This window comes from Amblyraja radiata, unplaced genomic scaffold (assembly GCF_010909765.2).
Source record: "Amblyraja radiata isolate CabotCenter1 unplaced genomic scaffold, sAmbRad1.1.pri S89, whole genome shotgun sequence".
NCBI lineage: Eukaryota > Metazoa > Chordata > Chondrichthyes > Rajiformes > Rajidae > Amblyraja > Amblyraja radiata.
In genome coordinates, this window is record NW_022630172.1 from 646,098 (window position 1) to 673,346 (window position 27,249).

General features: G+C 51.3%; 1 long non-coding RNA gene across 1 annotated transcript; it reads left to right on the plus strand.

Moving 5' to 3' along the window:
- The first annotated feature begins 1,970 nt into the window (after nt 1-1,970).
- LOC116969614 lies at nt 1,971-9,886 on the plus strand. Its single transcript, XR_004410854.1, has 3 exons — nt 1,971-2,078; nt 2,247-2,370; nt 9,876-9,886. It is a non-coding gene; the product is annotated as an uncharacterized LOC116969614 (long non-coding RNA).
- Nucleotides 9,887-27,249: the final 17,363 nt, after the last annotated feature.

The following is a 27,249-nucleotide window of genomic DNA, read 5'->3' on the forward strand; positions in this document are numbered from 1 at the left end:
TTAATACATTGTTTCAATGATTAGTATAAACCAAGCTTCTAGGATTTTCCCAGAATTTATTCTGCTGGGAAAATTCTCTTTTAAATTTCACTGCTTTCTGTTTTTCAGCAAATCTCCATTTTTAATTTACGGACCAAATTAAATTCTTTCAGTGAGGTCAGGATAAACTTGCTTTATTTGCGTAAGGCTCAAATGCGTCAAAACATTCGTTAAAAAAACACTTTAAAATGCCTAAGAAGGAACTGCAAATGCTGGAAAATTGAAGGGAGACAAAAATGCTGGAGAAACTCAGCGGGTGCAGCAGCATCTATGGAGTGAAGGAAATAGGCAATGTTTCGGGTCAAAACCCTTCTTCAGACTGATGTGAGGGTGGGGGAGGCGGGAAGAAGAAAGGAAGAGGTGGAGCCAGTGGGCTGAGGGAGAGCTGGGAAGGGGAGGAGAAAGTAGGGACTACTTGAAACTAGAGAGGTCAATGTTCACTGGGGTGCAAACTGCCCAAGTGAAATATGAGGTGCTGCTCCTCCAATTTACGGTGGGCCTCACTCTGGCCATGGACAGAAATGTCGGATTCGGAATGGGAGGGGGAGTTGAAGTGCTGATCCACCGGGAGATCAGGTTGGTTATTGCGAACCGTGCGGAGGTGTTCGGCGTGTGTGCGTGAGTGTGTGTGAGAGAGAAACAGTGTGTGTGTGAGAGAGAGAGAGAGAGTAGAGCAGAGAGAGAGAGAGAGAGATGAGGAGGGAGAGAGAGAGAGAGAGAGAGAGGAAGAGAGTAGAGAGGAGTGGGAGAGAGAGAGAGAGGAGAGAGAAGAGAGAGGAGAGGAGGAGAGAAGAGATGAAGAGGGAGGGAGAGAGACAGGGAGGAAGAGAGAGAGAGAGAGAGAGAGGAGGAGGATGAGAGAGAGTGTGTTCGTGTTGGAGAGAGGGAGTGTTTGTGTGTGAGTGTGTGTGTGTGAGAGAGAGGGGGGGAGTGTTGTTAGTGTTGGAGAGAGGGAGTGTTTGTGTGTGTGAGAGCGGGACTGTGTGTGTGAGAGACAGGGAGCGAGAGAGGGAGTGCGCTAGAGAGACTGAGCGAGTAAGGGAGTGTGTGAGAGAGAGGAAGGCGGCACGAGAGGGTGGAATGGAGAGAATTTGTGTACGAGTGGGGGAGAGTGGAAGGAGAGGAGAGAGGAATGTATCTGTGCAGCTTTACAGGACATTGGTCAGGTAGCATTTGGAGTATTGCATACAGTTCTGGTCACTCCATTACAGGACTGATGTGGTGGCTTTGGGGAAGGTGCAGAGATGGTTAACCAGATGGTTTAAAAACAAGGAACTGCAGATGCTGGTTTACCAAAAAGGACACAAAATGCTGGAGTAATTCAGTGGGACAGGCAGCATCTCTGGAGATGGAATTGGTGACTGAAGAAACGATCCGAAATGTTACTCATTCCTTCCAGTATTTTGTATCTACCTAAACAGCGCCTATCTATCCATGTGGCGGTGTGCCAGCAGGCTGAAGTAGTGGGCAAAGGCCTTGCCACAGAGCGGGCAGGTAAACGGGCAGGTGAACGGGCGCTGGCTGGTGTGCACTTGCAGGTGCTCCAGCAGGTGGTCAAGGAGGGTGAAGCCCTTACCACAGGACGGGCAGGGGAAGGGACGCTCACTGCTGTGGGTACGCCGGTGCTATCACAGGCTGGACATGTGGGTGAAACCGTTGCCACACTCAGCGCACACAAAGGGTCTCTCCCCGGTGTGTATCCGCAGGTGCTCCCGCAGCCCCCATGCTCTCTTGTCACAGTGGGAGCAGCTGCTCACCGGCGTGGGAGCAGCTGCTCACTGCCGCAACCCCCGTGAACTGTGAAACTGCTCACCGCAGTAAGGGCAGTCATAGGGTTGGTCACTGGTGTGCACGCGCTGGTGAGACAGGGCATGGGAGGCCATGGCAAAGTGCTCTCCACTCACCGGGCTGGGGACGGGACGGTCCCCGGCGTGCACCTGCTGGTGGGACAGCAGCTTGGAGGAGCATTTGAAGCCCTTGCCGCACTGGGTGCAGGTGTAGGGGCGCTCGCCGGTGTGGGTGCGCTGGTGTTGCAGCAGGTTGCTGGACCGGGTGAAGCCCTTACCGCAGTGGGCGCATGTGTAGGGGCGCTCGCCGGTGTGGGTGCGCTTGTGCTTCAGCAGCTTGGTGGAGCTGGTGAAGCCTTTGCCACACTGGGTGCAGGTGTAGGGGCACTCGCCAGTGTGGTTGAGCTGGTGCAGCACCAGGTTGCTGGATTGGGTGAAGCCAATGCCGCACTGGGCACAGGTGTAGGGGCGTTCGCCGGTGTGGATGCGCTGGTGCACCAGCAAGTGGCTGGAGTGGGTGAAGCCCTTGCCGGTCACTGCAGGTGTAGGGCCGCTCCACGGTGTGCACACGCCTGTGCTTCTTCAGCGCTGGTGCCGACTTGAAGCCTTTGCCGCAATCGGAGCAGGTGAAGGCCAGTGCACCTGCAGCCCCGACAACTGGGCAAAGCTCTTGCCGCAGATGGAGCAGCCATGGGGCTTCTCACCCTTGTGCACCCACCAGTGTCTCTTCAGCTCATTCGCCGTCTTGAAGCTCTTGCCGCAGTCGGAGCAGGTGAAGGGCCTCTCGCCGGAGTGCACGAGGTTGTGCCGCTGCAGCTGGTTATAGAAGGTGAAGCTCTTGCCGCACCCCAAGCAATCGAAGGGGCGTTCTCCCGTGTGCACCCGTCGGTGGGTCTCCAGCCGGCTCGGGCTCTGCCAGGTTTTGCCACACACGTCACACTCATAGCGCTTCTCCTTGTTGTGCCCCATCATGTGGTCCTCCATCGAAGCTCAGCCCCTCGAAGCTCAGCCCATACACCAAGCGGGGGGGGGGGGCTCACTGGCACCCTGCCCGCGCTCAATGTCCGCTCACGTCCCTGTCTCTCCGTCCACAGCAACGGCTCCTAAACCCTGCAGGAGGTGAACACAGAGGGTCAACAAGCTGCCAAACAGGACATTACTAGCACATATTGGGTGCGTTTATGGCGGTGGAAACCGTTAAATAATTCTGCGCGGCACAGTGGCACAGCGGTACAGTTGCTGCCTCACCGCCAGAGACCCGGGCTCGATCCTGACTACGGGTGCTGTCTGTGTGGAGTTTGTACGTTCTCCTTTTGACCTGCGTGGGTTTTTATTCCGGGTGCTCCGGATTCCTCCAACATTTCAAAGACGTTCAGGGTTGTAAATTAATCGGCCTCCACAAAATAGCTAAATTGTCCCCGATGTGCGTAGGATAGTGCTAGTGTACGGGGTGATCGCTGGTCGGCACGGACTCCATGGGCCGAATGACCTGTTGTTTCCACGCTGCATCTCTAAACTAAACTAAACCAAAGAAGGGTGTTGACCCAAAACGTCACCCATTCCTTTCACCACAGGTGCTGCCTGACCTGCTGAGTTACTCCAGCACTTTGTGTCTATCTTCTCTACAGATGCTGCCTGACCCGCTGAGTTATTCAAGCACATTGTCATAGAGTCATGGAGTGATACAGTGTTGGAAAGAGGCCCTTCGGCCCAACTCGTACCCGCACTCCTAGATCCCTCGGCTCTACACATTACGCCAGGCTCAGAGTTCAGAGTCCTAATGAGACCACACCTGGAGTATTGTGTGCAGTTTTGGTCCCCTAATTTGAGGAAGGACATTCTTGCTATTGAGGGAGCCCAGCGTAGGTTCACCAGGTTAATTCCCGGGATGTGGGGGACTGTCATATGCTGAGAGAATGGAGCGGCTGGGCTTGTACACTCTGGAGTTTAGAAGGATGAGATGGGATCTTATTGAACCATATAAGATTGTTACGGGTTTGGATACGCTAGAGGCAGGAAACATGTTCCCGATGTTGGGGGAATCCAGAACTGGGGGCCACACAGTTTAAGAATAAGGGGTAAGCCATTTAGAACAGAGACATGGAAACACTTTTTCTCACAGAGTTGTGAGTTTGTGGAATTCTCTGCCTCAGAGGCCGGTTCTGTGGATACTTTCAAGAGAGAACTAGATAGGGCTCTTAAAGATCGTGGAGTCAAGAGATATGGGGAGAAGGCAGGAACGGGGAACTGATTGGGGATGATCAGCCATGATCACATTGAAGGGCGGTGCTGGCTCAAAGGGCCGAATGGCCTCCTGCACCTATTGTCTCTTGTCTATTGCCCCAGCGCCCCGCCATTCACAGTGAAGATCCTGCCCTGGTTTGACTTCCTAAACTGCAACACCCTCCCCACCCCCAAACAATGTGACCTCCTCCCTGCCCCTTACCTCTGCCGCTTCCTGCTCCTTACCCCCCTTTGCTCCCTCCCCCTCCTCCCCACCCCCAAACAGTGTGAACCCACCCCCACCAGGCTCCCTACCCCCTTCCATGACTCACTTGACCCGCCTCTCTCCCCCCGTTCCCTGCCCCCCATTCATCCCCCTCGGCACCAAACCAACTCCCACTTGAATCCCTCCCCCCTCCCTTTGCTCCCTGCTTCCCCCCACCACTCACTTCACCCCTTTTTCCAACCCCCAGTCTCTCACCGCTCCCTCCTCCAGACTGTCTCCTCTCTCTCTGAACCTCTCCCCTTATTCCTGCCCCTCTCAGCCCCCACCGCTCAGATATTTCTCTCCCGAACTCTCTCCTCAACTCCCCCCTCTGTCTCTCCCTCCTTCTTCTTCTTCTTTGGAGTTTTACGGCAGCCGGCATCCGCAATGTTGCATTGCTGCCACCTTCTGGCTTCATTCCACAGTACTCATGTCTTTACATTATATCCTTTTTATAAGGCCAGAGGCCCTCAAGAAATCAAACAACACCTTTACTCCTTTTCCTTTCCCTCCACACTCTAGAATGTTCTTTACTGATATTTCTGTCACTCCAATTTTCTTCATTTCACTGGTCATAATTCCTCTTTCTGTCTCATATCTCCTACATGCAACTAGAGCATGCTGAACTGTTTCCGGCTGATGGCATTCCTCACACAGCCCAGTAGGGTTTCCCAAATATTTTTAATGTGCTGTTCAGGTGAGTGTGTCCTATCCTCAATCTTGCTAATAGTACCTGTTCCCTCCTGTTCCCCCCTCTTCTTGCTGTAATGCCCACTCTGTTTTGTAGCGAATAGAGGTGTCTCTCCTTTGTCTCCTGTTCCCAGTATTGTTGCCATCCCTGATTTATTTTCTTCCACACAATGTGTTTTCCTTCAGATTTGGATAATTGTAAGTTTACCTCTATGTTTCTTTTTATTAAAGCGTCCTTTGCTAATTTATCCACCTTTTCATTTCCTAGAACACCAATGTGTGCTGGGACCCACAACAAAGTCACGTCACTGTCCCTCCTTGTCACTTGGCTTAATAGTAGTAGGATTTCATACACTAGGTCAGGCCGCCTATGGGATGCACCAGACCCAATACTCTGGATTGCAGATAATGAGTCGCTACATATTAATACTTTGCATGGTTGCACCTGTTCCATACACCGAACTGCCATCAAAATAGCGTACAGTTCCACTGTATATACTGTCAAATAGTTATTTGTTCTTTTGCAAAGCTCAACATTCATCCCCTGGACTACCACAGCCGCCCCTGTTGTTTCAGCTACTGGGTCCTTTGATCCATCTGTGAAAATTAAGAGGTGTTCCCTGTAGCTTTGGGAGCAACAACAGCAGCAGCAGGAGGAGATTAGCAAGAAATACGACTGATTGGCTCTAGCCCAAGTGGGAGGAGAGAAGTGAGTCAGTGCTGGGAAAACAGCTGAAAACAGAGGAATTTGGTTTGTAAATTGGTAAATCAGGCAATTTATCAGTCAATTTAAGTAAGACTGCTCTTAGGGAGCGGCAGTGAGTGAAGTGCCCTGTGAGAAAAGTGTGAGTCTTTGGCTCGAGAGTCTTTGGAGAGGAGGCTGAGGAGAGGAGACCACGCAATACGCTTGAGAGGTAGAGACGAAAGAAGGAGATGTCAGGCAAGCTGATTCAGTGTGATGCTTGCAGTATGTGGGAGGTCAAGGACACCGCTGGTGCCTCTGGCTGCTACAAATGCGAAAAGTGCATCCAGGTAGAGCTCCTGAAGGGCCGTGTTGGGGAACTGGAGAAGCAAGTGGATGACCTCCGGTTCGTCCGAGAAACGGAGTCGTTCCTCGACAAGTCTTACAGTACGATTGTTACACCTAAGGTACTGGAAGAGAGAAGGTGGGAGAGAGTGAGAACGGGAGGGAAGCATGGAATGCCAACATCCCCGGGTGTTGTACCTCTTGTGAACAGGTTCACCCACTTAGAAGCTGTCGGGACAGAAGAGGTGTTTACACTGGGCGGCGGACTGGCTTGTGATGCGAATAGGGCTGTTGAGCCAAAACCAAAAAGGCCTAAGGCAGGCAACGCCATTGTAGTGGGAGACTCCATTGTGAGAGGTACGGACAGGGGTTTCTGCGGCAACAGACGGGATGCGAGGATGGTGTGCTGCCTTCCTGGTGCCAGGATCCAGGATGTCACGGACAGAGTGCAGAAAATCCTCAAGGGCGAAGGTGAACATCCGGAAGTGGTAGTGCATGTCGGCACAAACGATGTCGGAAAGAAGGGGATGAATATTCTGCAGCGTGACTTTAGAGAGCTCGGAAAAATGCTGAAAAGCAGGTCCTCCAGGGTTGTTATCTCCGGTTTGCTTCCAGTTCCTCGTGCGGGCGAGAGCAGGAACAGGGAGATACGGGACCTGAACGTGTGGTTGAGGAACTGGTGCACGGGGCAGGGATTTAGATTCTTAGATCACTGGGATCTGTTTTGGGGTAAGGGGGAACTGTACAAAAGGGACGGATTGCATCTTAACAGGTGTGGGACCAGCATTCTGGCAGGCAGGTTTGCCACTGCTACACGGGTGGTTTTAAACTGAATAAGGGGGTGGGGTGTCGAATGGGCTAGTGGAGGATGGAGTTAAAGGGAAAGGGTTTCTTAAATGTGTGAGCGTAGAGACAGAGGGGTGTAAAATGAGGGTAGAAGCAATAGGTAGCAAGGTGAAAAGTAAAAGTGGCAGGCCGGAAAATCCAGGGCAAAAATCAAAAAGGGCCACTTTTCAACAAAATTGTATAAGGGGTAAGAGTGTTGTAAAAACAAGCCTGAAGGCTTTGTGTCTCAATGCAAGGAGCATTCGTAATAAGGTGGATGAGTTGAATGTGCAGATAGCTATAAATGACTATGATATAGTTGGCATCACGGAGACATGGCTCCAGGGTGACCAAGGCAGGGAGCTGAACATCCAGGGATATTCAATATTCAGGAGGGATAGAGAGAAAGGAAAAGGAGGTGGGGTAGCGTTGCTGATTAGAGAGGAGATTAACGCAATGGAAAGGAAGGACATTAGTTTGCAGGATGTGGAATCGGTATGGGTAGAGCTGCGAAACACTAAGGGGCAGAAAACGCTGGTGGGTGTTGTGTACAGGCCACCTAACAGTAGTAGTGAAGTTGGAGATGGTATCAAACAGGAAATTAGAAATGCGTGCGACAAAGGCAAAACTGTTATAATGGGTGACTTCAATCTACATATAGATTGGGTGAATCAAATTGGCAGGGGTGCTGAGGAAGAGGATTTTTTGGAATGTATGCGGGATAGTTATCTAAATCAACATGTAGAGGAACCAACGAGAGAGCAGACTATTTTAGACTGGGTATTGAGTAATGAGGAAGGGTTAGTTAGCAGTCTTGTTGTACGTGCCCCCTTGGGCAAGAGTGACCATAATATGGTTGAGTTCTTCATTAGGATGGAGAGTGACATTGTTAATTCAGAAACAATGGTTCTGAACTTAAAGAAAGGTAACTTTGAGGGTATGACACGTGAATTGGCCAAGATTGACTGGCAATTAATTCTAAAAGGGTTGACGGTGGATATGCAATGGAAGACATTTAAAGACTGCATGGATGAACTACAAAAATTGTTCATCCCAGTTTGGCAAAAGAATAAATCAGGGAAGGTAGTGCATCCGTGGATAACAAGGGAAATCAGGGATAGTATCAAAGCGAAGGATGATGCGTACAAATTAGCCAGAAAAAGCAGCATATCGGAGGACTGGGAGAAATTCAGAGACCAGCAGAGGAGGACAAAGGGCTTAATTAGGAAAGGAAAAATAGATTATGAAAGAAAACTGGCAGGGAACATTAAAACTGACTGCAAAAGTTTTTATAGATATGTGAAAAGAAAGAGATTAGTTAAAACAAATGTAGGTCCCTTGCAGTCAGAAACGGGTGAGTTGATCATGGGGAACAAGGATATGGCGGACCAATTGAATAACTACTTTGGTTCCGTCTTCACTAAGGAAGACATAAATAATCTGCCGGAAATAGCAGGGGACCGCGGGTCAAAGGAGTTGGAGGAATTGAGTGAAATCCAGGTTAGCCGGGAAGTGGTGTTGGGTAAATTAAATGGATTAAAGGCCGATAAATCCCCAGGGCCAGATAGGCTGCATCCCAGAGTACTTAAGGAAGTAGCTCCAGAAATAGTGGATGCATTAGTAATAATCTTTCAAAACTCTTTAGATTCTGGAGTAGTTCCTGAGGATTGGCGGGTAGCAAACGTAACCCCACTTTTTAAGAAGGGAGGGAGAGAGAAAACGGGGAATTACAGACCAGTTAGTCTAACATCGGTAGTGGGGAAACTGCTAGAGTCAGTTATTAAAGATGGGATAGCAGCACATTTGGAAAGTGGTGAAATCATTGGACAAAGTCAGCATGGATTTACAAAAGGTAAATCATGTCTGACGAATCTTATAGAATTTTTCGAGGATGTAACTAGTAGCGTGGATAGGGGAGAACCAGTGGTTGTGGTGTATCTGGACTTCCAGAAGGCTTTCGACAAGGTCCCACATAAGAGATTAGTTTACAAACTTAAAGCACACGGCATTGGGGGTTCAGTATTGATGTGGATAGAGAACTGGCTGGCAAACAGGAAGCAAAGAGTAGGAGTAAACGGCTCCTTTTCACAATGGCAGGCAGTGACTAGTGGGGTACCGCAAGGCTCAGTGCTGGGACCCCAGCTATTTACAATATATATTAATGATCTGGATGAGGGAATTGAAGGCAATATCTCCAAGTTTGCGGATGACACTAAGCTGGGGGGCAGTGTTAGCTGTGAGGAGGATGCTAGGAGACTGCAAGGTGACTTGGATAGGCTGGGTGAGTGGGCAAATGTTTGGCAGATGCAGTATAATGTGGATAAATGTGGTTATCCATTTTGGTGGCAAAAACATGAAAGTAGACTATTATCTAAATGGTGGCCGACTAGGAAAAGGGGAGATGCAGCGAGACCTGGGTGTCATGGTACACCAGTCATTGAAAGTGGGCATGCAGGTGCAGCAGGCAGTGAAGAAAGCGAATGGTATGTTAGCTTTCATAGCAAATGGATTTGAGTATAGGAGCAGGGAGGTTCTACTGCAGTTGTACAGGGTCTTGGTGAGACCACACCTGGAGTATTGCGTACAGTTTTGGTCTCCAAATCTGAGGAAGGACATTATTGCCATAGAGGGAGTGCAGAGAAGGTTCACCAGACTGATTCCTGGGATGTCAGGACTGTCTTATGAAGAAAGACTGGATAGACTTGGTTTATACTCTCTAGAATTTAGGAGATTGAGAGGGGATCTTATAGAAACTTACAAAATTCTTAAGGGGTTGGACAGGCTAGATGCAGGAAGATTGCTCCTGATGTTGGGGAAGTCCAGGACAAGGGGTCACAGCTTAAGGATAAGGGGGAAATCCTTTAAAACCGAGATGAGAAGAACTTTTTTCACACAGAGAGTGGTGAATCTCTGGAACTCCCTGCCACAGAGGGTAGTCGAGGCCAGTTCATTGGCTATATTTAAGAGGGAGTTAGATGTGGCCCTTGTGGCTAAGGGGATCAGAGGGTATGGAGAGAAGGCAGGGATGGGATACTGAGTTGGATGATCAGCCATGATCATATTGAATGGCGGTGCAGGCTCGAAGGGCCGAATGGCCTACTCCTGCACCTAATTTCTATGTTTCTATGTTTCTATATGGCTATTATATTCTGTCTTTAGGTCTGAACTTTTGTTCCTCCTTTTTGCCTCCCATATCTCCAGATCAACTTTTGGGATGTTCAGTAACCATATTGGCAGAGATGGCCACAATACTGCAGGGCAGAACTCTTTGTCCTCTACTCCCATGTCCCTTGCCACACCTCCTCCAACCCAGCCGAAGCTTCCAGACTGAGCCACCCCTCTCTCCTAGCACTCCTGTACTACCTGTTTTGTTGGGTGGTTCTCTCCATGACCCTTAAGGCTTAGCCAGTAATTAGCCATTAGTTGTCTGCGGCGCAGTCTCAACGGCATCTCCCCAGTTTCCACCTGTAGTACACATACAGGTGATGTCCGCACACCTCCTATACAGACTCTTAGAGCTTCCGCTTGGACTTTGTCCAACTCAGACAACACTGACTTAGATGCTGACCCATAAGCTATACTGCCATACTCTAGTCTGGATCTGATCAGTGATACATAGATATGTTTAAGAGATAGTACATCTGCTCCCCACTCTAAACCTGCCAAGCATCTCATTACATTGATGGCTTTTTTGCATTTTTCAATTATTTTTGTAATGTGGACCCTCCATGTTAATCTGGAGTCAAAATGAACTCCCAGGAAACGGAAATCTTTTACTCTTTCCAAATTGTTGCCGTATAGTTTTAACTGGACATCCTCTTTAATTTATTTCCTTGTGAAAACCATTATCTTTGTCTTCTCTATAGAGAATTTAAAACCCCATTTCCCTCCCCACTCTTCCACCTGGGCTATCCCTTGCTGTACTTGTTCCACGATAAAATCTATATTCCTCCCCCTTCTCCATAAGCTGCCATCATCTGCAAAGAGCGATCGCCCCATCTCTGGTTGAATGTTTGTAAATATATAATTGATCATGATTGAGAATAGGATCGGGCTTATCGCACTTCCCTGGGGAGTTCCATTCTCGACTACACATTTACTAGAGATGTCTGACCCTATTTTAACTTGTATACTTCTACCGTTGAGAAAATCCATTATCCAGTTAAAAATATTTCCTCCTACTCCCATTAAATGCAGCTTTATTAGAAGACCTTCTCTCCACAACATATCGTAAGCCTTCTCTACATCAAAAAATATGGTAACTACAGATTATTTTTTGACTTGTGCTTTCCTTATATCATCTTCCAAGCACAGAACGGGATCATTAGTACCTCTCCCTTTTCTAAATCCACTCTGATAATTAGCCACTATACCTTTTTCTTCCATTAGATGCATTAATCTTTCATTTACCATTCTTTCCATCAGTTTACACATGTGTGCTGTTAAAGCTATAGGTCTATAATTTACTGGATTACTTGCATCTTTCCCTGGTTTTCTAATAGGCACAATGATTGCTTCCTTCCACCTCTCCGGTATTCGCCCTTCTTCCCACACCTTGTTATATAGTGCAAGTATCTTTTGGAGTCCCTACTCACTTAGATGCTTTATCATTATGTAACAAATATCATCCTTCCCTGGGGCTGAGTACTTACACTTGGCCAGAGCTCTCTTTAGCTCCCCCAAATTAAATGGAATATTGTACTTGTCCTCTGCGATACCTTTCCTTTGTAAGGCCTCAACATTTTCCTCTCTTGTTCTTTCCCTACCTCTTCTTCCTTCATCTGATAAGTTGTGGGAGCTGTGAACCCTACTAAAAGTGTTAACCATTAGTTCTGCTTTGTCTTTATTTGAGACTACAGTTTGATCTCCATTTGTTAGGATAGGATAACTCCACTCCCTTTTATCACCTTCCATTTTTTTAATCATCCCCCATATCTCCCCTACCTGTGTTGTGTTTCCAACTGAATCACAATACTTCCTCCAATATGCTCTTTTTGTTTGTCTTATAGTCCTCCTTACAATTGCCTGAGCCTGTTTGTAATTAATCATGTGTTGGTAGTTATGAGTTCTTTTTAATAATCTGAATGCTCTGTTTCTATTCACCACCGCGTCTTTACACTTATTGTCCCACCACGGCACAGCTTTCCTTTTTGATCTTCCCTTACTTTTAGGTATGGAAACTAATGCTGCTCTTTTGATACCTTCTGACACTTTATTCTCAAAGTTTTCTATATCTGTCTCTTCTTGTATCGGTTTTACATATTTATCACTTTCCTCCTTAAATTTCTCCCAATTAGCCTTTCCAAAAACCCATCGTCCACTTCTGTTTTCTTTACTCATAATTAAAGTAACATTTATTTTGCATAGCACAGGATGATGATCACTTCCTATGGTACCCTTTTCATATAATTCCCAGTTACATTTAGCAGCAATCCTATTAGAAACAAGTGTAAGGTCCAACACAGACTCCTTCCCTGTCCTAAGATCTACCCTGGTCTTCTTTCCAGCATTTAGACATACTAGATTACCATCATTTAATAATTCCTCAATTACCTGTCCATTATTATCTGACTTTCCACTGCCCCATAATGTATTATGTGCGTTAAAGTCCCCACACCAAATAACATTAGATTTGCTCTGGCCTTCTACTTCCTGTAACTTATTGACCTCTAATCGCTTACATGGATTATAGTAATTTATTACCACTATTTTCCTCCTCTCAGACCACACTTCTATTACCACATATTCCTGTTCCTGCCCAATTCCTAATACCTTGTATGGTATCCCTTTTTTAATGAAAGTGGCATAACCCCCTCCTCCCCCATTTCCCCAATCACATCTCACTGCAACATAATCATATAGAACAAAATCTAAACTTGGTTTCAACCAGGTTTCCTGGATACATACGACATCTGGTTTTTCCTTCCTACTGTCTATGAATTGCTTAAAGTCTTGCCCATTGGCTAACAAGCTTCTTGCATTCCATAAGGTACACAAAATTGCTGGAGGAACTCAGCGGGTGCAGCAGCATCTATGGAGCGAAGGAAATAGGCGACGTTTCGGGCCGAAACCCTTCTTCAGACCCTTGTTCGTGCCCCACCGAACTCATCTCCACATACCTTGACTCCATCCTATCCCCCTTGGTCAAATCCCTCCCCACCTATGTTCTAGACACCTCAGACACTCTCCGCCGCCTCCACGCATTCCACTCTCTGGGCCCTCACCCCCTCATCTTCACCATGGATGTCCGGTTTAAAAAAATAAAAATAAAAAGCAATTTTGTGTACCTTCGATATTCCAGCATCTGCAGTTCCCTTTTGAGAACTTCTTGCATTCCATTGTAGGATTAACATTAATATTATTAACCCACACATGTTGACTCTTGGCTCGCCTGGATACTGAGACCATCATGTATTTCCTCCCACTTCAATCCTGCCATGCCCAAGTGGTGGACTGCAGCCTTTACAATGATTTGGGTCCTTTCTGTATTGCTCTCCCTCACTACTCTCTCCACCTTCTATATCTCTGCCCCTCTCACTCTCCCCCTCTCTCTACTCAATCTCACTCTCACCGTTCAGTGCGGATCGGCTCCATCTTGGCCGCGACAGATGCGTCATTTCCGGGCTGAGGCCGCCCCGCAGACTGCGGGGCAAAGGGCGTCCGGGGCGGAGACGTCATTTCCGGGCTAGGGCCGCCCCGCTCGAAGGTTCTCGAGAGGGGGAGGGAGAGAGATGGGGCATGAGCCCGGAAATGACGTCGCGCACAGTCCCGGCTCGTTGCCCCGCAGGTTGCAGCCCGGATATGACGTGTCGCCGCGGCCCAAGATGGAGCCGATCCGCACTGAACGGTGAGAGAGAGGGAGAGAGATGGTGAGAGGGGACGGGAGAGAGAGAGACAGACAGATAGATCGATCGATACAGAGAAAGAGAGAGAGAAAGATGGTGTGAGGAGAGAGCGGAGAGAGGTGACTCCCACTGTCCCCTCCATCCTCTCTCCCTCTCTCACACACACACGGTGAAGTTTCCTCCCCACTCTCCTGTCGGGTTAAAGAGCGGGTGTGAAGTTTATTAATGATGATATTTATCAGCGGGTGGTGAATCTGTGGATTCGTTGTCACAGAAGCAGGAAAGTAGACTATTATCTGAATGATGGCCGATTAGGAAAGGGGGAGATGCAATGAGAGCTGAGTATCATGGTACACCACTCATTAAAAGTAGGCATGCAGGTACAGCAGGCAGTGAAGAAGGCGAATGGTATGTTAGCATTCATAGCAAAAGGATTTGAGTATAGGAGCAGGGAGGTTCTACTGCAGTTGTACAGAGTCTTGGTGAGACCACACCTGGAGTATTGCGTACAGTTTTGGTCTCCTGAGCTGAGGAAAGACAGGTTCACCAGACTGATTCCTGGGATGTCAGGACTTTCATATGAAGAAAGACTGGATAGACTCGGTTTGTACTCGCTAGAATTTAGATGATTGAGGGGGGGTCTTATAGAAACTTACAACATTCTTAAGGTGTTGGACAGTCTAGATGCAGGAAGATTGTTTCCGATGTTGGGGAAGTCCAGAACAAGGGGTCAGAGTTTAAGGATAAGGGGGAAATCTTTTAGGACCGAGATGAGGAAAACATTTTTCACACAGAGAGTGGTGAATCTCTGGAATTCTCTGCCACAGAAGGTAGTTGAGGCCAGTTCGTTGGCTATATTTAAGAGGGAGTTAGATGTGGCCCTTTTGGCTAAAGGGATCAGGGGGTATGGAGAGAAGGCAGGGAGTGTGAAACTGAGTTGGATGATCAGCCATGATCATATTGAATGGCGGTGCAGGTTCGAAGGGCCGAATGGCCTACTCCTGCACCTATTTTCTATGTTTCTATAAAAAAAAAGAGAGAGAGAGAGAGAGATAGAGGGAGGGAGACAGAGGGGGAGAAAGAGAATGATAGGGGGGGGGGGGGAGAAAGAGTGAGGGAGAGAGATTTAAAAAATGTTCATATTTTCTTAAGAAATGGATAGATGTTTAGATCTAGTAATTGAATTTTGTAATTAGCTACAGTTGGGTAACTAACTAATTATATGCTTTAATTTTAGGTCATCCAAGTAAGATTGTTTCATATTTGTTTCAGAATGCTTCAATCTATAATAACTGAAAATTTCATTCAGTTCTCTTAATTTTTAAGAAAGTTATGGGCTTTTGACTGTCCTCGATCACAGCTTTTGTGTTAAGTCAATGGAAAAGCAATAGGGAACAAGATGCTAATTTCCGAGTATGAAAATGGCCATAACCTTGCAGACTTGATTTTTCAAATCTCGAAATTTTGTACCATTGCTACGTAATACCATCAGTTTTAATCTATTATTTGAGAGGGAGGCTCTAGGCTTGTGAGGCCCCTCCCAATCCCCAATGTTTATTAAATAATTATACGCCTAATGGGAAATATTTCTTAAAGAATTGTTCCTTATTGACAATTATATTGCAAAATCTGAATCAAATCTGCTTCCAAAAACCATTTACAAAACGAGTATGCTTTTTCCTATCCAGAACCATGGGAGTCCAGAACCAGGCAGTAGAGGCCAATTCACTGGATGTTTTCAAGAGAGAGTTAGATTTAGCTCTTAGGGCTAACGGAAACAAGGGATATGGGGGGGGGGGGGGGGGGGGGAGCTGCCGGGCGAGGTAGTTGAGGCTGGGACTATCCCAATGTTTAAGAAACAGTTAAACAGGTCCATGAGTCGGACAAGTTTAGAGGGATATGGACCAAATGCAGGCAGGTGGTACTAGTGTGGCTGGTACCTGTTGGTCGGTGTGGTCAAGTTGGGTCGAAGGGTCTGTATCCATACTGTATCACTCTGTGACTCTAACACCAATTGCTGCAGTAACTCGGCGGATCAGACAGCATCTGTGGAGAACATGGATAGGTGACGTTTCTGGTTGGGACCCTTCTTCAGACTGACACCATGTTAACAGATGAGGGGGTGACGGCAAATGAATTAAGTATTTGGGGTATTGCATACAGTTCTGGTCACTCCATTACAGGACTGATGTGGAGGCTTTGGGGAAGGTGCAAACAAGGAACTGCAGATACTGGTTTACAAAAAGGATACCAAATGCTGGAGTAACTCAGCGGGACAGGCAGCATATCTGGAGAGAAGGAATGGGTGATGTTTCGAGTCGAGACTGAAGAAGGGTGTGCCAGCAGGCCGGAAGGGTGGGCAAAGGCCCTGCCACAGAGCGGACAGGTGAAGGGGCGCTGGCTGGTGTGGACTCACCGGTGCTCCAGCAGGTCGTCAACGCGGGTGAAGCCACAGGCTGGACATGCGGGTGAAATGCTTGCCACACTCAGTGCACACAAAGGGTCTCTCTCCAATGTATATCAGCTGGTGCTCCCGCAGCCCCCTTGCCGCAGTGGGAGCAGCCGCTTGCCGGTGTGGGCCAGCATGTTGGAGCAACTCACCCCCTCCCCATCCTTCCCCACCCCCACACCACTCGACCCCCACCCTCCCCACTTCCCCCCCTCACCCACTTCCCCTCTCGTCAAGCATGCGTTAGTAATGTTCTGTTTGCCAACTTGTTCCCCTCCTGTAGGGTTTAGGAGCCTTTGCTGTGGACGGAGAGATGGGGTCGTGAGCAGCCATTGAGGGTGAGCCCCCCCATCTGTTCGGTGTGCGGGCTGAGCTTCGAGGGGCTGAGCTTCAAAGGAGGATCACATGACGGGGCACAACAAGGAGAAGCGTTATGCGTGCGAGGTGTATGGCAAGGCCTGGCAGTACCCGAGCGAGCTGGAGATCCACCGGCGGGTGCACCCGGGCGAGAATACCTACACCTGCACCGACTGCGGCAAAAGCTTCACCAAGTCCAGCAACCTGCTGAGACACCAGCGCACCCACACCGGCGAGCGCCCCTACACCTGTGCCCAGTGCGGCAAGGGCTTCAACGAGTCCAGTCACCTGCTGCAGCACCAGCGCACCCACACCGGCGAGCGCCCCTACACCTGCGCCCAGTGTGGCAAGGGCTTCATCCAATCCAGCCACCTGCTGGTTCACCAGCGCAGCACCCACACCGGCAAGCGCCCCTACACCTGCGCTCAGTGCGGCAAGGGCTTCACCCGCTCCTCCCGGCTGCTGTCCCACCAGCGGGTGCACGCCGGCGAGCACCCCTACACCTGCGCCCAGTGTGGCAAGGGCTTCACCCGCTCTGACTGCCTGCAGAAGCACCAGCGGAACCACACCGGCGAGCACCCCTACACCTGTGCCCAGTGCGGCAAGGGCTTCACCTGCTCCTCCAAACTGCTGATGCACAAGCGCACCCACACCGGCGAGCGCCCCTACACCTGTGCCCAGTGCGGCAAGGGCTTCACCAACTCCAGCAGCCTGCAGCAGCATCAACGCACCCACACCGGCGAGCGCCCCTACACCTGTGCCCAGTGCGGCAAGGGCTTCACCTGCTCCTCCAACCTGCTGATGCACAAGCGCACCCACACCGGCGAGCGCCCCTACTCCTGCACCCAGTGCGGCAAGGGCTTCACCAACTCCACCCGGCTGCTGTCCCACCAGCGGGTGCACGCCGACGACCGTCCCGTCCCCAGCCCGGTGTGTGGAGAGCACTTTGCCCTGGCCTCCCACGCCCTGTCTCACCAGCACGTGCACACCAGTGGCCAGCCCTACAACTGCCCGTACTGCGGTGAGGAGATTGACAGCTCGCGGGGGTTGCGGCAGCACCGGCGGACCCACGCCGGCGAACATCTGCTCCCACTGTGACATGAGAGCACGGGGGCTGCGGGAGCAGCAGCGGATACACACCAGAAAGAGACCCTTTGTGTGCGCTGAGTGTGGCAAGGATTTCACCCGCATGTCCAGCCTGTGGCAGCACCGGCGTACCCACAACGGTGAGCGTCCCTTCCCCTGCCCGTCCTGTGGTAAGGGATTCATCCGCCTTGACCACCTGCTGGACCACCGGCGAGTCCACACCGGCCAGCGCCCCTTCATCTGCCCGCTTGTGGTCAAGGAAGGCCATTGGCTTTCTTCACTGCCTGCTGTACCTGCATGCTTACTTTCAGTGACTGATGCACCAGGACACACAGATCTCGTTGTACTTCCCATTTTCCTAACCTGACATTATTCATTTAATACACAGTGCTGGAGTAACACCTTACACTTCCTTATCTCTGTGTCTCACTCTCCTGTGACTCTCAGTCTAAAGAAGGTTAATTCACTCCAGAGATGCTGCCTGTCCCGCTGAGTTACTCCAGCATTTTGTGTCTGTCTGTGGATAACATGGATAGGGGCCGTTTATTTTCGGTCATGACCCCTCTTCAGACCTGAAACATCATCTATCCACATTGACCAGTGATGCTGCCTGACCCGAATTACACCAGCACTCTGTGAAACGCCACCTATCCATGTTCTCCACAGATGCTGCCTGACCCGCTGAGTTACTCCAGCACACTGTGAAACGTCACCTATCCATGTTCTCCACAGATGCTGCCTGACCCGCTGAGTTACTCCAGCACTTTTTTATGTAAAAATAAACAGCCTACCTTGCCTTGTCCCCTACGTGAGATCCGTCCTGTTGTCGGCGTTCACGGCTTTAGAAGATGATTTTTAATTTACTCTAACACTTAAATTATCCAACTTAGTTTAAAAATAAGTGCAGAGAACGGCAGTCGGAGCGATTTTTCTTGAGCAATTAAACAGGCTGATGAACATCAATTTAAACAGCCTGGAGGAAACGACATTTTAAACCCGCCCCCCTCTCGAAGGCGCCAAAGTGAATTCTTGTGTGAATGTTATTTGGACACTTAGGCTATTTAAAAATGTTGATATTTTCTTAAGAAATAGATAGATGTTTAGATCTAGTAATTGAATTATGTAATTAGCTACAATTGGGTAACTAACTAATTATATGCTTTAATTTCAGGTCATCCAAGTAAGATTGTTTCATATTTGTTTCAGAATGTTTCAATCTATAATAACTGAACATTTCTTTTAGTTCTCTTAATTTTGAAGAAAGTTATGGGCTTTTGACTGTCCTCGATCACAGCTTTGGTGTTAAGTCAATGGAAAAGCAATAGGGTACAAGATGCTAATTTCCGAGTATGAAAATTGCCATAACTTTTATAATACTTAAAAATATGAAAGTGAATTAGGTGACAAATTAAACTTATTTTTATGTTTTATCTGATGGGATAAATTACAGACTTGATGTTTAAAATCCCAACATGTTGTAACATTGCTACATTGAGGTGGGGACGGAGGGGGACAAAGGTGAGACCTTTGCTGAGGACAGACCGTTGGGTGTGGGGGAGGTCGGGGGGGGGGATGGTGAACACCCGGCAGGGATGGGGATTGGGGCCGGCGGAAGGCAGGTGGGTGGGTGGGTGGACTGGGGGCGATGGAGGCGATGTGTGGGTGGTCAGGGGGTGGGTGGTCAGGGGGTGAGAGGGCTGCAGTGTGGGGGGGTAAATGCAGGGGTCAGTCACATAGTTAGAGGGGGATGGGGAAGACTCAGTGGACCAGCCACTGGGGTTAACAAGGCTGGGCAGACTAGCTCTAGGAACCAGCGCAGTGAAGCCCAGGAGAGTGGGAGTGAGCAGCGTGGAGGCTTCAGGCCCAGTGAAGCAGAGTCCAGGCTCCAGGTGAGGCGACGCTGCGGCTGCTGGAGGGAGGGAGGGAGGTGATCGTTGTGGAGAAGCGAAGCCCGAATGGACGGCCGTTGGGGAAGAACGTTCTGGAAACGCGAGCGGGAGGGATGGCGGGAAATAACGGGCGTCAACGGCTGAGGGAGCGCGGGAGCGTTGACAGTTGGTGGGGGGTGTTGACGTCACTGGGCCTCGCGCCGTTGCCCCCGCGCTCTGGCCCCGCCAACACACACACACGCGCTCTGGCCCTGCCCACACACACACACACGCGCTCTGGCCCCGCCCACACACACACACGCGCTCTGGCCCCGCCCACACACACACACGCGCTCTGGCCCCGCCCACACACACGCGCTCTGGCCCCGCCCACACACACACACACAGTGTAAGTCGTACAGTTGGAGGGTCGGATCAACTGCTTGACTTCAACCACTGCACCACTAACTTCCATCCCGCACTCAAATACACCTGGACCATTTCCGACACTTCCCTACCATTCCTTGACCTCACTATCTCCATTGCAGGTGATAGACTTCTGACCGACATCCACTATAAACCTACTGACTCCCATGGCTATCTGGACTAAACTTCTTCCCAACCTGCTTCCTGTAAGGACTCCATCCCCTACTCCCAATTCCTCCGTCTACTCCGCATCTGCTCCACGGATGAGGCGTTCCACACCAGGACATCTGAAATGTCCTAATTATTCAGGGAACGGGGGTTCCCCTCCTCCACCATAGATGAGGCTCGCACCAGGGTCTCTTCCATACTGCTCTCTCTCCCCATCCCCCCACTCGTAACAAGGGCAGAGTCCCCCTAGTCCTCACCTTTCACCCCACCAGCCATCACATACAAAAAGTAATCCTCCGTCAGTTTCGCCACCTCCAACGTGACCATACCACTCGCCACATCTTCCCATCTCCCCCCATATCTGCCTTCCGCAAAGACCGCTCCCTCCATAACTCCCTTGTCAATTCTTCCCTTCCCTCTCGTACCACCCCCACCCCGGGCACTTTCACTTGCAACCGCAAGAGATGCAACACTTGTCCCTTTACCTCCCCCCTCGACCCCATTCAAGGACCCAAGCAGTCGTTCCAGGTGCGACAGCGGTTTACCTGCATCTCCTCCAACCTCATCTATTGCATCCGCTGCTCTAGATGTCAGCAGATCTATATCGGTGAGACCAAGCGGAGGTTGGGCGATCATTTCGCCGAACACCTCCGCTCGGTCCGCAATAACCAAGCTGACCTCCCGGTGGCTCAGCACTTCAACTCCCCCTCCCACTCCGTCTCCGACCTCTCTGTCCTGGGTCTCCTCCATGGCCACAGCGAGCAGCACCAGAAATTGGAGGAACAGCACCTCATATTCCGCTTGGGGAGTCTGCATCCTGGGGGCATGAACATCGAATTCTCCCAATTGTGTTAGTCCTTGCTATCTCCTCCCCTTCCTCAGTCCCCCTGCTGTCTCCTCCCATCCCCCAGCCTTCGGGCTCCTCCTCCTTATTCCTTTCTTGTCCCCGCCTCCCCATCAGTCTGAAGAAGGGGTTCGGCCCGAAACGTCGCCTATTTCCTTCGCTCCATAGATGCTGCTGCACCCGCTGAGTTTCTCCAGCTTTTTTGTGTACCACACACACACACACACATGCGCTCTGGCCCCGCCCACACACACACACACACGGGGGAGAAGAGGAGGCGGGAGGTTAACCGGCTGTTGAGTTTTGTCGGTGGGGGCGTTGAAAGCTGGAGCGGCCCGGGAGCGAGTGTAATACAGTTGCGGGGCCCGGGAGCGAGTGTAATACAGTTGCGGGGCCCGGGAGCGAGTGTAATACAGCTGCGGGGCCCGGGAGCGAGTGTAATACAGTTGCGGGGCCCGGGAGCGAGTGTAATACAGTTGCGGGGCCCGGGAGCGAGTGTAATACAGTTGCGGGGCCCGGGAGCGAGTGTAATACAGTTGGGGGGCCCGGGAGCGAGTGTAATACAGTTGGGGGGCCCGGGAGCGAGTGTAATACAGTTGGGGGGCCCGGGAGCGAGTGTAATACAGTTGTGGGGCCCGGGAGCGAGTGTAATACAGTTGTGGGGCCCGGGAGCGAGTGTAATACAGTTGTGGGGCCCGGGAGGGAGTGTAATACAGTTGTGGGGGCCCGGGAGCGAGTGTAATACAGTTGTGGGGCCCGGGAGCGAGTGTAATACAGTTGCGGGGCCCGGGAGCGAGTGTAATACAGTTGCGGGGCCCGGGAGCGAGTGTAATACAGTTGGGGGGCCCGGGAGCGAGTGTAATACAGTTGGGGGGCCCGGGAGCGAGTGTAATACAGTTGTGGGGCCCGGGAGCGAGTGTAATACAGTTGTGGGGCCCGGGAGCGAGTGTAATACAGTTGTGGGGCCCGGGAGGGAGTGTAATACAGTTGTGGGGGCCCGGGAGCGAGTGTAATACAGTTGTGGGGCCCGGGAGCGAGTGTAATACAGTTGTGGGGCCCGGGAGCGAATGCAATACAGTTGTGGGGCCCGGGAGCGCGTGTAATACAGTTGTGGGGGCCCGGGAGCGAGTGTAATACAGTTGTGGGGCCCGGGAGCGAGTGTAATACAGTTGTGGGGCCCGGGAGCGAGTGTAATACAGTTGCGGGGTCCGGGAGCGAGTGTAATACAGTTGTGGGGCCCGGGAGCGAGTGTAATACAGTTGTGGGGCCCGGGAGCGAGTGTAATACAGGGGTGGGGCCCGGGAGCGAGTGTAATACAGTCCTCCTCCCACCCCATCCCTCTCTACCCCACCTCCTTCCCTCTCTCCCCTTGCTCCCTTCCCCCTGTCCCTCTTCCACCACTCCCACTGTCCCTCTTCCACCACTCCCGCTACCCCTCTCCCGCTCTCCCCACTCCTCTCCCCCTCCCACTTTCCGTCCCCACCCTTTACACTCTCCCCCCACCCCTACCCCCCTCCCATCCCATTCTTCCCCCGCCACCCTACCAATCTCCCTCCACACTCTTCACCCTCTCCATCCTCCTTCCCTTCCCTACTCCCCCTCCTCCCACCACTCCCTCCCCATTCTTCCACTTATCTCCCCCCACCCCTCTCTCTCCCCCCTACCTTCCTTCTCCCTCCCCACTCTCCCCCTCCCTCCACACTCTTCCCCCTCTCTCCCCCTAACCCTCCCTCCACACTCGCCCCCTTTCCCCCCTCTCTCCCCTTCCACCCCAACCCCTCTCCCCCCACCGCCCTCCTACCCATCTTTGCCTCTTACACTACTCTCCCTACCCCTCTTCCGCACTCTTACTCTCCCCTCTCCCTCGCCACTATTTCCCCTCTCTCCCCGCAACCCTTCTCTGCCTCCCATCCCTCTTCCCCCGCCCCCTACCACTCTCCCCTCCGTCCACACTCTTCCCCCTTTCTCCCCCTCCGTCCTCCCTCTCTCCCCTTCCCCCACCCCACTCTCATCCTCCCCTTCACCCTCTCCATCTCTCCTCACCCCTCTCCCTCCTTCCCTCCCAACCCTCTTCACCCCCATCTCCTCCTACCCCCTTCCCATATCTTGCACCACTCCCCGCTACCCCTCTCCCCCCCCTTCCTGCCCTCCCCACTCCCCTCTCCTCCCCGTTCCCATCCCCCTCTCACTCCCCCTACCCCGCTTTGCTCTTCCTCCCAAATCTCTCCCATTTCCTCCTCCCCCTCCCTCCCTCCCTCCCCACCCCGTCTCCCCCTCCGCCCACCTGTGTGTTTGGAGGGTGGTTAGTGTGAGTGTGATGCTGCAGCCCCCCCCCCCCCCCCGCAAACGCGCGTTCTAGTTTGGCCCATAAATCCAGGACAATGAGATTTAAAAATCATGATATATTGTGAATTCTTGTGTGAATGTTATTTGGACACTTAGGCTAATTAAAAATGTTAAATCTTTTCTAAAGTAATGGATAACAGTTCTGTATTCCCCCAACATGGGATACATGTTTCCTGCATCTACCCTGTCCAATCTCTCATTCATTTTATACGATTCTATAAGATACCCGCTCATCCTTCTGAATTCCAGTGAATACAAATCCAGTCGACCCATTCTTTCAACATATGTCAGTCCCGCCATCATCATCATTTCCTGAGAAGGCTGGCATTTTCTTTCATTCTTGATAACACAACATGAATTCCGAAGAACACAGTCAGGCCAGGAAAAACTTGCTTTGTTTGTTAGGCAAGGCACAAATGCGTCAAGACTTTATTTTTTTAAAAACACACTTTAAAATGCTTTTAAGTGTTTGGGCCAGTGGCAGCCAGCTGGTACTGTGAGCCGTCGGCTGTGTGCAGCTTGGCTCACTTTTGCATTTTCATTTGGGTACAGTGTGAATGAGAAGATGCTGGTACTGTTGCTTTTCTGCTCCTCGACAAGGCCAAGGCGGGCTTCTATTAGGAACACTTCTCCATCCGTTTCCCACCACGGATGGCCGACCCGCTGAGTTCTACCGGGACTTTGGAGGGGAATGGCCAGGCAGCGTGTCGGGTCTGGACATTTCTATGGACTCATGGTGTTGTGGGGGGGGGGGGGGGGGGGAAGCTGGAAAAAAGAGTTGGGGTCGGGACAGACTCCAGGATTTCATTTGGATGAGGGGAGAGTCTCCTCAAATTGGAGAATTCTGTGTTCACGTCATTGGGCTGTATGGAACAGATAGGTGACGTTTCAGAGTGCTGGAGTAACTCAGCGGGTCAGGCAGCATCTGTGGAGAACATGGATAGGTGACATTTCGGGTCAGGACCCTTCTTCAGACTGACATTATGTTGACAGATGAGGGAGTGATCGGCAGATGAGTGAAGTTCATTGTCCTATACAGGGACACATGACAATAAACTCACTTGAACACGAAGTGAGAGAGGCTAGGGAAAATAAGGAGATAAAAGGATGTGAGAGAAGGAGAGAGGAATGTATATGTGCAGCTTTAAGGGACATTGGTCAGGTAGCATTTGCAGTATTGCATACAGTTCTGGTCACTCCATTACAGGACTGATGTGGAGGATTTGGGGAAGGTGCAGAGATGGTTAAACAGAATGGTTTAAAAACAAGGAACTGCAGATGCTAGTTTACAAAAAAGGACACAAAATGCTGGAGTAACTCAGTGGGACAGGGAGCATCTCTGGACAGAAGGACTGAGTGACATTTCGGGTCGAGACTGAGGAGGGTCTCGACCAGAAACGTTACCCATTCCTTCCAGCATTTTGTGTCTACATAAACAGCACCTATCTATCCACGTGGCGGTGTGCCAGCAGGCTGGAGGAGCGGGCTATGGCCTTGCCACAGATCGGGCAGGTGAAGGTGCGCTGGCCGGTGTGGACTCTCCGGTGCTCCAGCAGGTGGTCAAAGCGGGTGAAGCCCTTACCACAGGACGGGCAGGGGAAGGGACGCTCACCGTTGTGGGTACGCCGGTGCAGCCACAGGCTGTACATGCGAGTGAAACCCTTGCCACACCCAGCGCACACAAAGGGTCTCTCTCCGGTGTGTATCCGCTGCTGCTCCCACAGCCCCTGTGCTCTCTTGTCATAGTGGGAGCAGCTGCTCGCCGGTGTGGGCCCGCCGGTGCTGCCGCAACCCCAGCGAGCTGTCAAACGACTCACCGCAGTACGGGCAGTCGTAGGGCGGGCCACTGGTGTGCACGTGCTAGTGAGACAGGGCGTGGGAGGCCATGGCAAAGTGCTCTCCACACACCGGGCTGGGGACGGGACGGCCGCCGGCGTGCACCCGCTGGTGGGACAGCAGCCGGGTGGAGTTGGTGAAGCCCTTGCCGCACTGGGTGCAGGTGTAGGGGCGCTCGCTGGTGTGGGTGCGCTGGTGCTGCTGCAGGCTGCTGGAGTGGGTGAAGCCCTTGCCGCACTGGGCACAGGTGTAGGGGCGCTCACCGGTGTGGGTGCGCTGGTGCGTCAGCAGGGTGCCGGACTGGGTGAAGCCCTTGCCGCACTGGCCGCAGGTGTAGGGACGCTCGCCAGTGCGGGTGCGCTGGTGCACCAACAGGCTCCTGGACTGGATGAAGCTCTTGCCGCACTGGGCGCAGGTGAAGGGGCGCTCACCGAAGTGGGTGTGCTGGTGCACCAGCAGGTTTCTAAACTGGGTGAAGCCCTTGCCGCACTGGGCACAGGTGTAGGGGCGCTCACCAGTGTGGGTGCGCTGGTGCTTCAGCAAGTTGCTGGACTGGGTGAAGCCCTTGCCGCAGTCGCTGGACTGGGTGAAGCCCTTGCCGCAGTCGCTGCATGTGTAGGGACGTTCCCCGGTGTGCAGGCGCCTGTGCAACTTCAGATCCTTGGACGACTTGAAGCCTTTGCCGCAGTCGGAGCAGGTGAAGGGCCGCTCACTGCTGTGCACCCGCTGGTGCTCCCGCAGCCCCGACAACTGGGTAAAGCTCTCGCCGCATGTGGAGCAGCAATAGGGCTTCTCACCCGTGTGCACCCGCCGGTGGGCCTTCAGCACATCCGCCCTCTTGAAGCTCTTGCCGCACTCTATGCAGTTGAAGGGGCGTTCTATCCTGTGCTCCCGCCGGTGGGTCTCCAGCTTGCTCGGGCTCTGCCAGGCCTTGCCACATACGTTACACTCATAACGCTTCTCCTTGTTGTGCCGCGTCATGTGGTCGTCCATCGAAGATCAGCCCTTGAAGCCCGGCCCGCACACCGAGCAGATGGGGACTCACCGGCACCCTGGCCGCCCTCAATGGCCGCTCATGTTCCCGTCTCTCCGTCCACAGCAACGGCTCCTAAACACTGCAGGAGGGGAACACAGAGGGTCAACAACCTGGCAAACTGGACATTCCTAGCACATATTGAGTGCGTTTATGGCGGAGGAAACCGTTATATAATTCTGCGCTGCACACTGGCGCAGCAGTACAGTTGTAAATTAATAATTGTCCCCAATGTGCGTAGGATAGTGCTAGTGTACGGGGTGATCGCTGGTCAGCGCGGACTCCGCGGGCCGAAAGATCTGTTGTTTCCGCGCTGCATCTCTAAACTGAACTAATCCAAAGAAGGGTGTCGACCCAAAATTTCACCCAATCCTCTCTCCACAGATGCTGCCTGACCTGCTGAGTTACTCCAGCACTTTGTGTCTATCTTCTCCACAGATGCTGCCTGACCCGCTGAGTTACTCCAGCACTTTGTCATAAAGTCATGGAGTGATAAAGTGTTGGAAAGAGGCCCTTCGGCCCAACTCGTACCCGCACTCCTAGATCCCTCGGCTCTACACATTCCGCAAGGCTCAGAGTTCAGAGTCCTAATGAGACCATACCTGGAGTATTGTGTGCAGTTTTGGTCCCCTAATTTGAGGAAAGACATTATTGTTATTGAGGGAGAGCAGCGTAGGTTCACCAGGTTAATTCCCGGGATGTGGGGAACTGTCATATGCTGATAGAATGGAGCGGCTGGGCTTGTACACTCTGGACTTTAGAAGCATGAGATGGGATCCTATTGAACCATATAAGATTGTTAAGGGTTTGGATACGCTAGAGGCAGGAAACATGTTCCCGATGTTGGGGGAATCCAGAACCGGGGGCCACACAATTTAAGAATAAGGGGTAAGCCATTTAGAACAGAGACATGGAAACACTTTTTCTCACAGAGTTGTGAGTCTGTGGAATTCTCTGCCTCGGAGGCCGGTTCTGTGGACACTTTCAAGAGAGAGCTAGATAGGGCTCTTAAAGATCGTGTTGTCAAGGGATATGGGGAGAAGGCAGGAACTGAATGGGGATGATCAGCCATGATCACATTGAATGGCGGTGCTGGCTCAAAGGGCTGAATGGTCTATTCCTGCACCTTGTCCAT